The sequence below is a fragment of the Drosophila miranda genome, assembly GCF_003369915.1.
Source record: "Drosophila miranda strain MSH22 chromosome Y unlocalized genomic scaffold, D.miranda_PacBio2.1 Contig_Y2_pilon, whole genome shotgun sequence".
NCBI classification, from domain to species: Eukaryota; Metazoa; Arthropoda; class Insecta; order Diptera; family Drosophilidae; genus Drosophila; species Drosophila miranda.
Window position 1 is genome coordinate 33,594,328 of NW_022881614.1, and position 13,085 is coordinate 33,607,412.

Here is a 13,085-nt window from a genome sequence, read left to right on the forward strand (position 1 = left end):
CTCAGAGACTACAAAAGCTAGAGCAACCAAATTTGGTATCCACACTCCTAATATATCGGACCGAGACGAGTTTGTTTCAAAATTTCGCCACACCCCCTTCCGCCCCCGCAAAGGACGAAAATCTGGGGATATTCAAAAATCTCAGAGACTATTAAGGCTAGAGTAACCAAATTTGGTATCCGCACTTCTGTTAGATCTTACTATAAAACGTGTATCTCAAAATTTCGCCCCACCCCCTTCCGCCCACACAAAGGACGAAAATCTGTTGCATCCACAATATTGCACATTCGAGAAAACTAAAAACGCAGAATCATAGATAATGACCATATCTATCAGATTGCTGAATCTGGATCAGATCAGATCATTTTTATAGCCAATAGGAACAAATCAATTTGCAGTGGCTACGCAGCGCCCGACGTCACGCTCAGACTAATTTTCTGTCTCTCTCGCACGCACTCTTTGTCGTGTCGTTTAATATTAGCGGCGTCTGCCGGAGGAGAGCCATACTGACTTAGTATCGGGTATAACCGTAGAGTTGCGGTGTCCGCAGCAACTCACAACGTTCCCCCTCGTTTTTTTTTATACCCGATACTCAAAATGAGTATTGGGGTATATTAGATTTGTGGTAAAAGTGGATGCGTGTAACGTCCAGAAGGAATCGTTTCCGACCCCATAAAGTATATATATTCTTGATCAGCATCAATAGCCGAGTCGATTGAGCCCTGTCTGTCTGTCCGTCCGTCCGTCTGTCCGTCTGTCCGTCCCCTTCAGCGCCTAGTGCTCAAAGACTATAAGAGCTAGAGCAACGATGTTTTGGATCCAGACTTCTGTGATATGTCACTGCTACAAAAATATTTCAAAACTTCGCCCCGCCCACTTCCGCCCTCACAAAGGACGAAAATCTGTGGCATCCACAATTTTAAAGATATGAGAAAACCAAAAACGTAGAATTGTAGAGAATGACCATAACTTTAAGACTGCGGAATCTGAATTGGATCGTATTATTATTATAGCCAGCATCAAGAAAACAATTTCATTTCTTCTCGCCCTGTCTCTCTCTAACACACACGTAGCAGAGGCGGCTTTGCTTAGAGTAAAACATTAGCGCCTAGATCTCAGAGACTATAAAAGCTAGAGCAACCAAATTTGGTATCTACACTCCTAATATATCGGACCGAGACGAGTTTGTTTCAAAATTTCGCCCGCCCACTTCTGCCCCCACAAAGGACGAAAATCTGGGGATATTCAAAAATCTCAGAGACTATTAAGGCTAGAGTAACCAAATTTGGTATCCGCACTTCTGTTAGATCTTACTATAAAACATGTATCTCAAAATTTCGCCCCACCCCCTTCCGCCCACACAAAGGACGAAAATCTGTTGCATCCACAATATTGCACATTTGAGAAAACTAAAAACGCAGAATCATAGATAATGACCGTATCTATCAGATTGCTGAATCTGGATCAGATCAGATCATTTTTATAGCCAATAGGAACAAATCAATTTGCAGTGGCTACGCAGCGCCCGACGTCACGCTCAGACTGATTTTCTGTCTCTCTCGCACGCACTCTTTGTCGGGTCGTTCAATATTAGCGGCGTCTGCCGGAGGAGAGCCATACTGACTAAGTATCGGGTATAACTGTAGAGTTGCGGTGTCCGCAGCAACTCACAACGTTCCCCCTCGTTATACCCGATACTCAAAATGAGTATTGGGGTATATTAGATTTGTGGTAAAAGTGGATGCGTGTAACGTCCAGAAGGAATCGTTTCCGACCCCATAAAGTATATATATTCTTGATCAGCACCAATAGCCGAGTCGATTGAGCCCTGTCTGTCTGTCCGTCCGTCCGTCTGTCCGTCCCCTTCAGCGCCTAGTGCTCAAAGACTATAAGAGCTAGAGCAACGATGTTTTGGATCCAGACTTCTGTGATATGTCACTGCTACAAAAATATTTCAAAACTTCGCCCCGCCCACTTCCGCCCTCACAAAGGACGAAAATCTGTGGCATCCACAATTTTAAAGATATGAGAAAACCAAAAACGTAGAATTGTAGAGAATGACCATAACTTTAAGACTGCGGAATCTGAATTGGATCGTATTATTATTATAGCCAGCATCAAGAAAACAATTTCATTTCTTCTCGCCCTGTCTCTCTCTAACACACACGTAGCATAGGCGGCTTTGCTTAGAGTAAAACATTAGCGCCTAGATCTCAGAGACTACAAAAGCTAGAGCAACCAAATTTGGTATCTACACTCCTAATATATCGGACCGAGACGAGTTTGTTTCAAAATTTCGCCCGCCCACTTCCGCCCCCACAAAGGACGAAAATCGGTGGCATCCACAATTTTAAAGATATGAGAAAACCAAAAACGTAGAATTGTAGAGAATGACCATATCTTTTAGACTGCAGAATTTGAATTGGATCGTATTATTATTATAGCCAGCATCAAGAAAACAATTTCATTTCTTCCGCCCTGTCTCTCTCTAACACACACGTAGCATAGGCGGCTTTGCTTAGAGTAAAACATTAGCGCCTAGATCTCAGAGACTACAAAAGCTAGAGCAACCAAATTTGGTATCCACACTCCTAATATATCGGACCGAGACGAGTTTGTTTCAAAATTTCGCCACACCCCCTTCCGCCCCCGCAAAGGACGAAAATCTGGGGATATTCAAAAATCTCAGAGACTATTAAGGCTAGAGTAACCAAATTTGGTATCCGCACTTCTGTTAGATCTTACTATAAAACGTGTATCTCAAAATTTCGCCCCACCCCCTTCCGCCCACACAAAGGACGAAAATCTGTTGCATCCACAATATTGCACATTCGAGAAAACTAAAAACGCAGAATCATAGATAATGACCGTATCTATCAGATTGCTGAATCTGGATCAGATCATATCATTTTTATGGCCAATAGGAACAAATCAATTTGCAGTGGCTACGCAGCGCCCGACGTCACGCTCAGACTGATTTTCTGTCTCTCTCGCACGCACTCTTTGTCGGGTCGTTCAATATTAGCGGCGTCTGCCGGAGGAGAGCCATACTGACTAAGTATCGGGTATAACTGTAGAGTTGCGGTGTCCGCAGCAACTCACAACGTTCCCCTCGTTATACCCGATATTCAAAATGAGTATTGGGGTATATTAGATTTGTGGTAAAAGTGGATGTGTGTAACGTCCAGAAGGAATCGTTTCCGACCCCATAAAGTATATATATGCTTGATCAGCATCAATAGCCGAGTCGATTGAGACCTGTCTGTCTGTCCGTCCGTCCGTCCGTCCTTCCGTCTGTCCGTCTGTCCGTCCCCTTCAGCGCCTAGTGCTCAAAGACTATAAGAGCTAGAGCAACGATGTTTTGGATCCAGACTTCTGTGATATGTCACTGCTACAAAAATATTTCAAAACTTCGCCCCGCCCAATTCCGCCCCCACAAAGGACGAAAATCTGTGGCATCCACAATTTTAAAGATATGAGAAAACCAAAAACGTAGAATTGTAGAGAATGACCATATCTTTTAGACTGCAGAATTTGAATTGGATCGTATTATTATTATAGCCAGCATCAAGAAAACAATTTCATTTCTTCTCGCCCTGTCTCTCTCTAACACACACGTAGCATAGGCGGCTTTGCTTAGAGTAAAACATTAGCGCCTAGATCTCAGAGACTACAAAAGCTAGAGCAACCAAATTTGGTATCTACACTCCTAATATATCGGACCGAGACGAGTTTGTTTCAAAATTTCGCCCGCCCACTTCCGCCCCCACAAAGGACGAAAATCTGTGGCATCCACAATTTTAAAGATATGAGAAAACCAAAAACGTAGAATTGTAGAGAATGACCATATCTTTTAGACTGCAGAATTTGAATTGGATCGTATTATTATTATAGCCAGCATCAAGAAAACAATTTCATTTTTTCCGCCCTGTCTCTCTCTAACACACACGTAGCATAGGCGGCTTTGCTTAGAGTAAAACATTAGCGCCTAGATCTCAGAGACTACAAAAGCTAGAGCAACCAAATTTGGTATCCACACTCCTAATATATCGGACCGAGACGAGTTTGTTTCAAAATTTCGCCACACCCCCTTCCGCCCCCGCAAAGGACGAAAATCTGGGGATATTCAAAAATCTCAGAGACTATTAAGACTAGAGTAACCAAATTTGGTATCCGCACTCCTGTTAGATCTTACTATAAAACGTGTATCTCAAAATTTCGCCCCACCCCCTTCCGCCCACACAAAGGACGAAAATCTGTTGCATCCACAATATTGCACATTCGAGAAAACTAAAAACGCAGAATCATAGATAATGACCATATCTATCAGATTGCTGAATCTGGATCAGATCAGATCATTTTTATAGCCAATAGGAACAAATCAATTTGCAGTGGCTACGCAGCGCCCGACGTCACGCTCAGACTGATTTTCTGTGTCTCTCGCACGCACTCTTTGTCGTGTCGTTTAATATTAGCGGCGTCTGCCGGAGGAAAGCCATACTGACTTAGTATCGGGTATAACCGTAGAGTTGCGGTGTCCGCAGCAACTCACAACGTTCCCCCTCGTTATACCCGATACTCAAAATGAGTATTGGGGTATATTAGATTTGTGGTAAAAGTGGATGTGTTAACGTCCAGAAGGAATCGTTTCCGACCCCATAAAGTATATATATTCTTGATCAGCATCAATAGCCGAGTCGATTGAGCCCTGTCTGTCTGTCCGTCCGTCCGTCTGTCCGTCCCCTTCAGCGCCTAGTGCTCAAAGACTATAAGAGCTAGAGCAACGATGTTTTGGATCCAGACTTCTGTGATATGTCACTGCTACAAAAATATTTCAAAACTTCGCCCCGCCCACTTCCGCCCCCACAAAGGACGAAAATCTGTGGCATCCACAATTTTAAAGATATGAGAAAACCAAAAACGTAGAATTGTAGAGAATGACCATAACTTTAAGACTGCGGAATCTGAATTGGATCGTATTATTATTATAGCCAGCATCAAGAAAACAATTTCATTTCTTCTCGCCCTGTCTCTCTCTAACACACACGTAGCATAGGCGGCTTTGCTTAGAGTAAAACATTAGCGCCTAGATCTCAGAGACTACAAAAGCTAGAGCAACCAAATTTGGTATCTACACTCCTAATATATCGCACCGAGCCGAGTTTGTTTCAAAATTTCGCCCGCCCACTTCCGCCCCCACAAAGGACGAAAATCTGTGGCATCCACAATTTTAAAGATATGAGAAAACCAAAAACGTAGAATTGTAGAGAATGACCATATCTTTTAGACTGCAGAATTTGAATTGGATCGTATTAATATTATAGCCAGCATCAAGAAAACAATTTCATTTCTTCCGCCCTGTCTCTCTCTAACACACACGTAGCATAGGCGGCTTTGCTTAGAGTAAAACATTAGCGCCTAGATCGCAGAGACTATAAAAGCTAGAGCAACCAAATTTGGTATCCACACTCCTTATATATCGGACCGAGACGAGTTTGTTTCAAAATTTCGCCACACCCCCTTCCGCCCCGCAAAAGATGAAAATCTGGGGATATTCACAAATCTCAGAGACTATTAAGGCTAGAGTAACCAAATTTGGTATCCGCACTCCTGTGAGATCTCACTTTAAAACGTATATCTCAAAATTTCGCCCCACCCCTTCCGCCCCACAAAGGACGAAAATCTGTTCCATCCACAATATTGAGGATACGAGAAAACTAAAAACGCAGAATCATAGATAATGATCATATCTATCAGATTGCTGAATCGGATCAGATCAGATCATTTTTATAGCCAAAAGGAACAAATCAATTTGCACTGGCTACGCAGCCCCCGACGTCACGCTCAGACTGATTTTCTGTCTCTCTCGCACGCACTCTTTGTCTTGTCGTTCAATATTAGCGGCGTCTGCCGGAGGAGAGCCATACTGACTTAGTATCGGGTATAACTGTAGAGTTCCGGTGTCCGCTGCAACTCACAACGTTCCCCCTCGTTTTTTTTTTATACCCGATACTCAAAATGAGTATTGGGGTATATTAGATTTGTGGTAAAAGTGGATGTGTGTAACGTCCAGAAGGAATCGTTTCCGACCCCATAAAGTATATATATTCTTGATCAGCATCAATAGCCGAGTCGATTGAGCCATGTCTGTCTGTCCGTCCGTCCGTCTGTCCGTCCCCTTCAGCGCATAGTGCTCAAAGACTATAAGAGCTAGAGCAACGATGTTTTGGATCCAGACTTCTGTGATATGTCACTGCTACAAAAATATTTCAAAACTTCGCCCCGCCCACTTCCGCCCCCACAAAGGACGAAAATCTGTGGCATCCACAATTTTAAAGATATGAGAAAACCAAAAACGTAGAATTGTAGAGAATGACCATAACTTTAAGACTGCGGAATCTGAATTGGATCGTGTTATTATTATAGCCAGCATCAAGAAAACAATTTCATTTCTTTTCGCCCTGTCTCTCTCTAACACACACGTAGCATAGGCGGCTTTGCTTAGAGTAAAACATTAGCGCCTAGATCTCAGAGACTACAAAAGCTAGAGCAACCAAATTTGGTATCTACACTCCTAATATATCGGACCGAGACTAGTTTGTTCCAAAATTCCGCCCGCCCACTTCCGCCCCCACAAAGGACGAAAATCTGTGGCATCCACAATTTTAAAGATATGAGAAAACCAAAAACGTAGAATTGTAGAGAATGACCATATCTTTTAGACTGCAGAATTTGAATTGGATCGTATTATTATTATAGCCAGCATCAAGAAAACAATTTCATTTCTTCCGCCCTGTCTCTCTCTAACACACACGTAGCATAGGCGGCTTTGCTTAGAGTAAAACATTAGCGCCTAGATCTCAGAGACTACAAAAGCTAGAGCAACCAAATTTGGTATCCACACTCCTAATATATCGGACCGAGACGAGTTTGTTTCAAAATTTCGCCACACCCCCTTCCGCCCCTGCAAAGGACGAAAATCTGGGGATATTCAAAAATCTCAGAGACTATTAAGGCTAGAGTAACCAAATTTGGTATCCGCACTTCTGTTAGATCTTACTATAAAACGTGTATCTCAAAATTTCGCCCCACCCCCTTCCGCCCACACAAAGGACGAAAATCTGTTGCATCCACAATATTGCACATTCGAGAAAACTAAAAACGCAGAATCATAGATAATGACCGTATCTATCAGATTGCTGAATCTGGATCAGATCATATCATTTTTATAGCCAATAGGAACAAATCAATTTGCAGTGGCTACGCAGCGCCCGACGTCACGCTCAGACTGATTTTCTGTCTCTCTCGCACGCACTCTTTGTCGGGTCGTTCAATATTAGCGGCGTCTGCCGGAGGAGAGCCATACTGACTAAGTATCGGGTATAACTGTAGAGTTGCGGTGTCCGCAGCAACTCACAACGTTCCCCCTCGTTATACCCGATACTCAAAATGAGTATTGGGGTATATTAGATTTGTGGTAAAAGTGGATGTGTGTAACGTCCAGAAGGAATCGTTTCCGACCCCATAAAGTATATATATGCTTGATCAGCATCAATAGCCGAGTCGATTGAGACCTGTCTGTCTGTCCGTCCGTCCGTCCGTCCGTCCGTCTGTCCGTCTGTCCGTCCCCTTCAGCGCCTAGTGCTCAAAGACTATAAGAGCTAGAGCAACGATGTTTTGGATCCAGACTTCTGTGACATGTCACTGCTACAAAAATATTTCAAAACTTCGCCCCGCCCACTTCCGCCCCCACAAAGGACGAAAATCTGTGGCATCCACAATTTTAAAGATATGAGAAAACCAAAAACGTCGAATTGTAGAGAATGACCATAACTTTAAGACTGCGGAATCTGAATTGGATCGTATTATTATTATAGCCAGCATCAAGAAAACAATTTCATTTCTTCTCGCCCTGTCTCTCTCTAACACACACGTAGCATAGGCGGCTTTGCTTAGAGTAAAACATTAGCGCCTAGATCTCAGAGACTACAAAAGCTAGAGCAACCAAATTTGGTATCCACACTCCTAATATATCGGACCGAGACGAGTTGGTTTCAAAATTTCGCCACACCCCCTTCCGCCCCCGCAAAGGACGAAAATCTGGGGATATTCAAAAATCTCAGAGACTATTAAGGCTAGAGTAACCAAATTTGGTATCCGCACTCCTGTTAGATCTTACTATAAAACGTATATCTCAAATTTTCGCCCCACCCTCTTCCGCCCCCACAAAGGACGAAAATCTGTTGCATCCACAATATTGCACATTCGAGAAAACTTAAAACGCAGAATCATAGATAATGACCATATCTATCAGATTTCTGAATCTGGATCAGATCAGATCATTTTTATAGCCAATAGGAACAAATCAATTTGCAGTGGCTACGCAGCGCCCGACGTCACGCTCAGACTGATTTTCTGTGTCTCTCGCACGCACTCTTTGTCGTGTCGTTTAATATTAGCGGCGTCTGCCGGAGGAAAGCCATACTGACTTAGTATCGGGTATAACTGTAGAGTTGCGGTGTCCGCAGCAACTCACAACGTTCCCCCTCGTTATACCCGATACTCAAAATGAGTATTGGGGTATCTTAGATTTGTGGTAAAAGTGGATGTGTGTAACGTCCAGAAGGAATCGTTTCCGACCCCATAAAGTATATATATTCTTGATCAGCATCAATAGCCGAGTCGATTGAGCCCTGTCTGTCTGTCCGTCCCTCCGTCTGTCCGTCCCCTTCAGCGCCTAGTGCTCAAAGACTATAAGAGCTAGAGCAACGATGTTTTGGATCCAGACTTCTGTGATATGTCACTGCTACAAAAATATTTCAAAACTTCGCCCCGCCCACTTCCGCCCCCACAAAGGACGAAAATCTGTGGCATCCACAATTTTAAAGATATGAGAAAACCAAAAACGTAGAATTGTAGAGAATGACCATATCTTTAAGACTGCGGAATCTGAATTGGATCGTATTATTATTATAGCCAGCATCAAGAAAACAATTTCATTTTTTCTCGCCCTGTCTCTCTCTAACACACACGTAGCATAGGCGGCTTTTCTTAGAGTAAAACATTAGCGCCTAGATCTCAGAGACTACAAAAGCTAGAGCAACCAAATTTGGTATCCACACTCCTAATATATCGGACCGAGACGAGTTTGTTTCAAAATTTCGCCACACCCCCTTCCGCCCCCGCAAAGGACGAAGATCTGGGGATATTCAAAAATCTCAGAGACTATTAAAGCTAGAGTAACCAAATTTTGGTATCCGCACTTCTGTTAGATCTTACTATAAAACGTGTATCTCAAAATTTCGCCCCACCCCCTTCCGCCCACACAAAGGACGAAAATCTGTTGCATCCACAATATTGCACATTCGAGAAAACTAAAAACGCAGAATCATAGATAATCTGGATCAGATCAGATCATTTTTATAGCCAATAGGAACAAATCAATTTGCAGTGGCTACGCAGCGCCCGACGTCAAGCTCAGACTGATTTTCTGTCTCTCTCGCACGCACTCTTTGTCGTGTCGTTTAATATTAGCGGCGTCTGCCGGAGGAGATCCATACTGACTTAGTATCGGGTATAACCGTAGAGTTGCGGTGTCCGCAGCAACTCACAACGTTCCCCTCGTTTTTTTTTTATACCCGATACTCAAAATGAGTATTGGGGTATATTAGATTTGTGGTAAAAGTGGATGTGTGTAACGTCCAGAAGGAATCGTTTCCGACCCCATAAAGTATATATATTCTTGATCAGCATCAATAGCCGAGTCGATTGAGCCCTGTCTGTCTGTCCGTCCGTCCGTCTGTCCGTCCCCTTCAGCGCCTAGTGCTCAAAGACTATAAGAGCTAGAGCAACGATGTTTTGGATCCAGACTTCTGTGATATGTCACTGCTACAAAAATATTTCAAAACTTCGCCCCGCCCACTTCCGCCCCCACAAAGGACGAAAATCTGTGGCATCCACAATTTTAAAGATATGAGAAAACCAAAAACATAGAGTTGTAGAGAATGACCATATCTTTAAGACTGCGGAATCTGAATTGGATCGTATTATTATTATAGCCAGCATCAAGAAAACAATTTCATTTTTTCTCGCCCTGTCTCTCTCTAACACACACGTAGCATAGGCGGCTTCGCTTAGAGTAAAACATTAGCGCCTAGATCTCAGAGACTACAAAAGCTAGAGCAACCAAATTTGGTATCCACACTCCTAATATATCGGACCGAGACGAGTTTGTTTCAAAATTTCGCCACACCCCCTTCCGCCCCCGCAAAGGACGAAAATCTGGGGATATTCAAAAATCTCAGAGACTATTAAGACTAGAGTAACCAAATTTGGTATCCGCACTCCTGTTAGATCTTACTATAAAACGTGTATCTCAAAATTTCGCCCCACCCCCTTCCGCCCACACAAAGGACGAAAATCTGTTGCATCCACAATATTGCACATTCGAGAAAACTAAAAACGCAGAATCATAGATAATGACCATATCTATCAGATTGCTGAATCTGGATCAGATCAGATCATTTTTATAGCCAATAGGAACAAATCAATTTGCAGTGGCTACGCCGCGCCCGACGTCACGCTCAGACTGATTTTCTGTCTCTCTCGCACGCACTCTTTGTCGTGTCGTTTAATATTAGCAGCGTCTGCCGGAGGAGAGCATTACTGACTTAGTATCGGGTATAACCGTAGAGTTGCGGTGTCCGCAGCAACTCACAACGTTCCCCCTCGTTTTTTTTATACCCGATACTCAAAATGAGTATTGGGGTATATTAGATTTGTGGTAAAAGTGGATGTGTGTAACGTCCAGAAGGAATCGTTTCCGACCCCATAAAGTATATATATTCTTGATCAGCATCAATAGCCGAGTCGATTGAGCCCTGTCTGTCTGTCCGTCCGTCCGTCTGTCCGTCCCCTTCAGCGCCTAGTGCTCAAAGACTATAAGAGCTAGAGCAACGATGTTTTGGATCCAGACTTCTGTGATATGTCACTGCTACAAAAATATTTCAAAACTTCGCCCCGCCCACTTCCGCCCCCACAAAGGACGAAAATCTGTGGCATCCACAATTTTAAAGATATGAGAAAACCAAAAACATAGAGTTGTAGAGAATGACCATATCTTTAAGACTGCGGAATCTGAATTGGATCGTATTATTATTATAGCCAGCATCAAGAAAACAATTTCATTTGTTCTCGCCCTGTCTCTCTCTAACACACACGTAGCATAGGCGGCTTTGCTTAGAGTAAAACATTAGCGCCTAGATCTCAGAGACTACAAAAGCTAGAGCAACCAAATTTGGTATCCACACTCCTAATATATCGGACCGAGACGAGTTTGTTTCAAAATTTCGCCACACCCCCTTCCGCCCCCGCAAAGGACGAAAATCTGGGGATATTCAAAAATCTCAGAGACTATTAAGACTAGAGTAACCAAATTTGGTATCCGCACTCCTGTTAGATCTTACTATAAAACGTGTATCTCAAAGTTTCGCCCCACCCCCTTCCGCCCACACAAAGGACGAAAATCTGTTGCATCCACAATATTGCACATTCGAGAAAACTAAAAACGCAGAATCATAGATAATGACCATATCTATCAGATTGCTGAATCTGGATCAGATCAGATCATTTTTATAGCCAATAGGAACAAATCAATTTGCAGTGGCTACGCAGCCCCCGACGTCACGCTCAGACTGATTTTCTGTCTCTCTCGCACGCACTCTTTGTCGTGTCGTTTAATATTAGCAGCGTCTGCCAGAGGAGAGCATTACTGACTTAGTATCGGGTATAACCGTAGAGTTGCGGTGTCCGCAGCAACTCACAACGTTCCCCTCGTTTTTTTTATACCCGATACTCAAAATGAGTATTGGGGTATATTAGATTTGTGGTAAAAGTGGATGTGTGTAACGTCCAGAAGGAATCGTTTCCGACCCCATAAAGTATATATATTCTTGATCAGCATCAATAGCCGAGTCGATTGAGCCCTGTCTGTCTGTCCGTCCGTCCGTCTGTCCGTCCCCTTCAGCGCCTAGGGCTCAAAGACTATAAGAGCTAGAGCAACGATGTTTTCGATCCAGACTTCTGTGATATGTCACTGCTACAAAAATATTTCAAAACTTCGCCCCGCCCACTTCCGCCCCCACAAAGGACGAAAATCTGTGGCATCCACAATTTTAAAGATATGAGAAAACCAAAAACGTAGAGTTGTAGAGAATGACCATATCTTTAAGACTGCGGAATCTGAATTGGATCGTATTATTATTATAGCCAGCATCAAGAAAACAATTTCATTTCTTCTCGCCCTGTCTCTCTCTAACACACACGTAGCATAGGCGGCTTTGCTTCGAGTAAAACATTAGCGCCTAGATCTCAGAGACTACAAAAGCTAGAGCAACCAAATTTGGTATCCACACTCCTAATATATCGGACCGAGACGAGTTTGTTTCAAAATTTCGCCCGCCCACTTCCGCCCCCACAAAGGACAAAAATCTGTGGCATTCACAATTTTAAAGATATGAGAAAACCAAAAAACGTAGAATTGTAGAGAACGACCATATCTTTTAGACTGCAGAATTTGAATTGGATCGTATTATTATTATAGCCAGCATCAAGAAAACAATTTCATTTTTTCCGCCCTGTCTCTCTCTAACACACACGTAGCATAGGCGGCTTTGCTTAGAGTAAAACATTAGCGCCTAGATCTCAGAGACTACAAAAGCTAGAGCAACCAAATTTGGTATCCACACTCCTAATATATCGGACCGAGACGAGTTTGTTTCAAAATTTCGCCCGCCCACTTCCGCCCCCACAAAGGACAAAAATCTGTGGCATTCACAATTTTAAAGATATGAGAAAACCAAAAACGTAGAATTGTAGAGAATGACCATATCTTTTAGACTGCAGAATTTGAATTGGATCGTATTATTATTATAGCCAGCTTCAAGAAAACAATTTCATTTTTTCTCGCCCTGTCTCTCTCTAACACACACGTAGCATAGGCGGCTTCGCTTAGAGTAAAACATTAGCGCCTAGATCTCAGAGACTACAAAAGCTAGAGCAACCAAATTTGGTATCCACACTCCTAA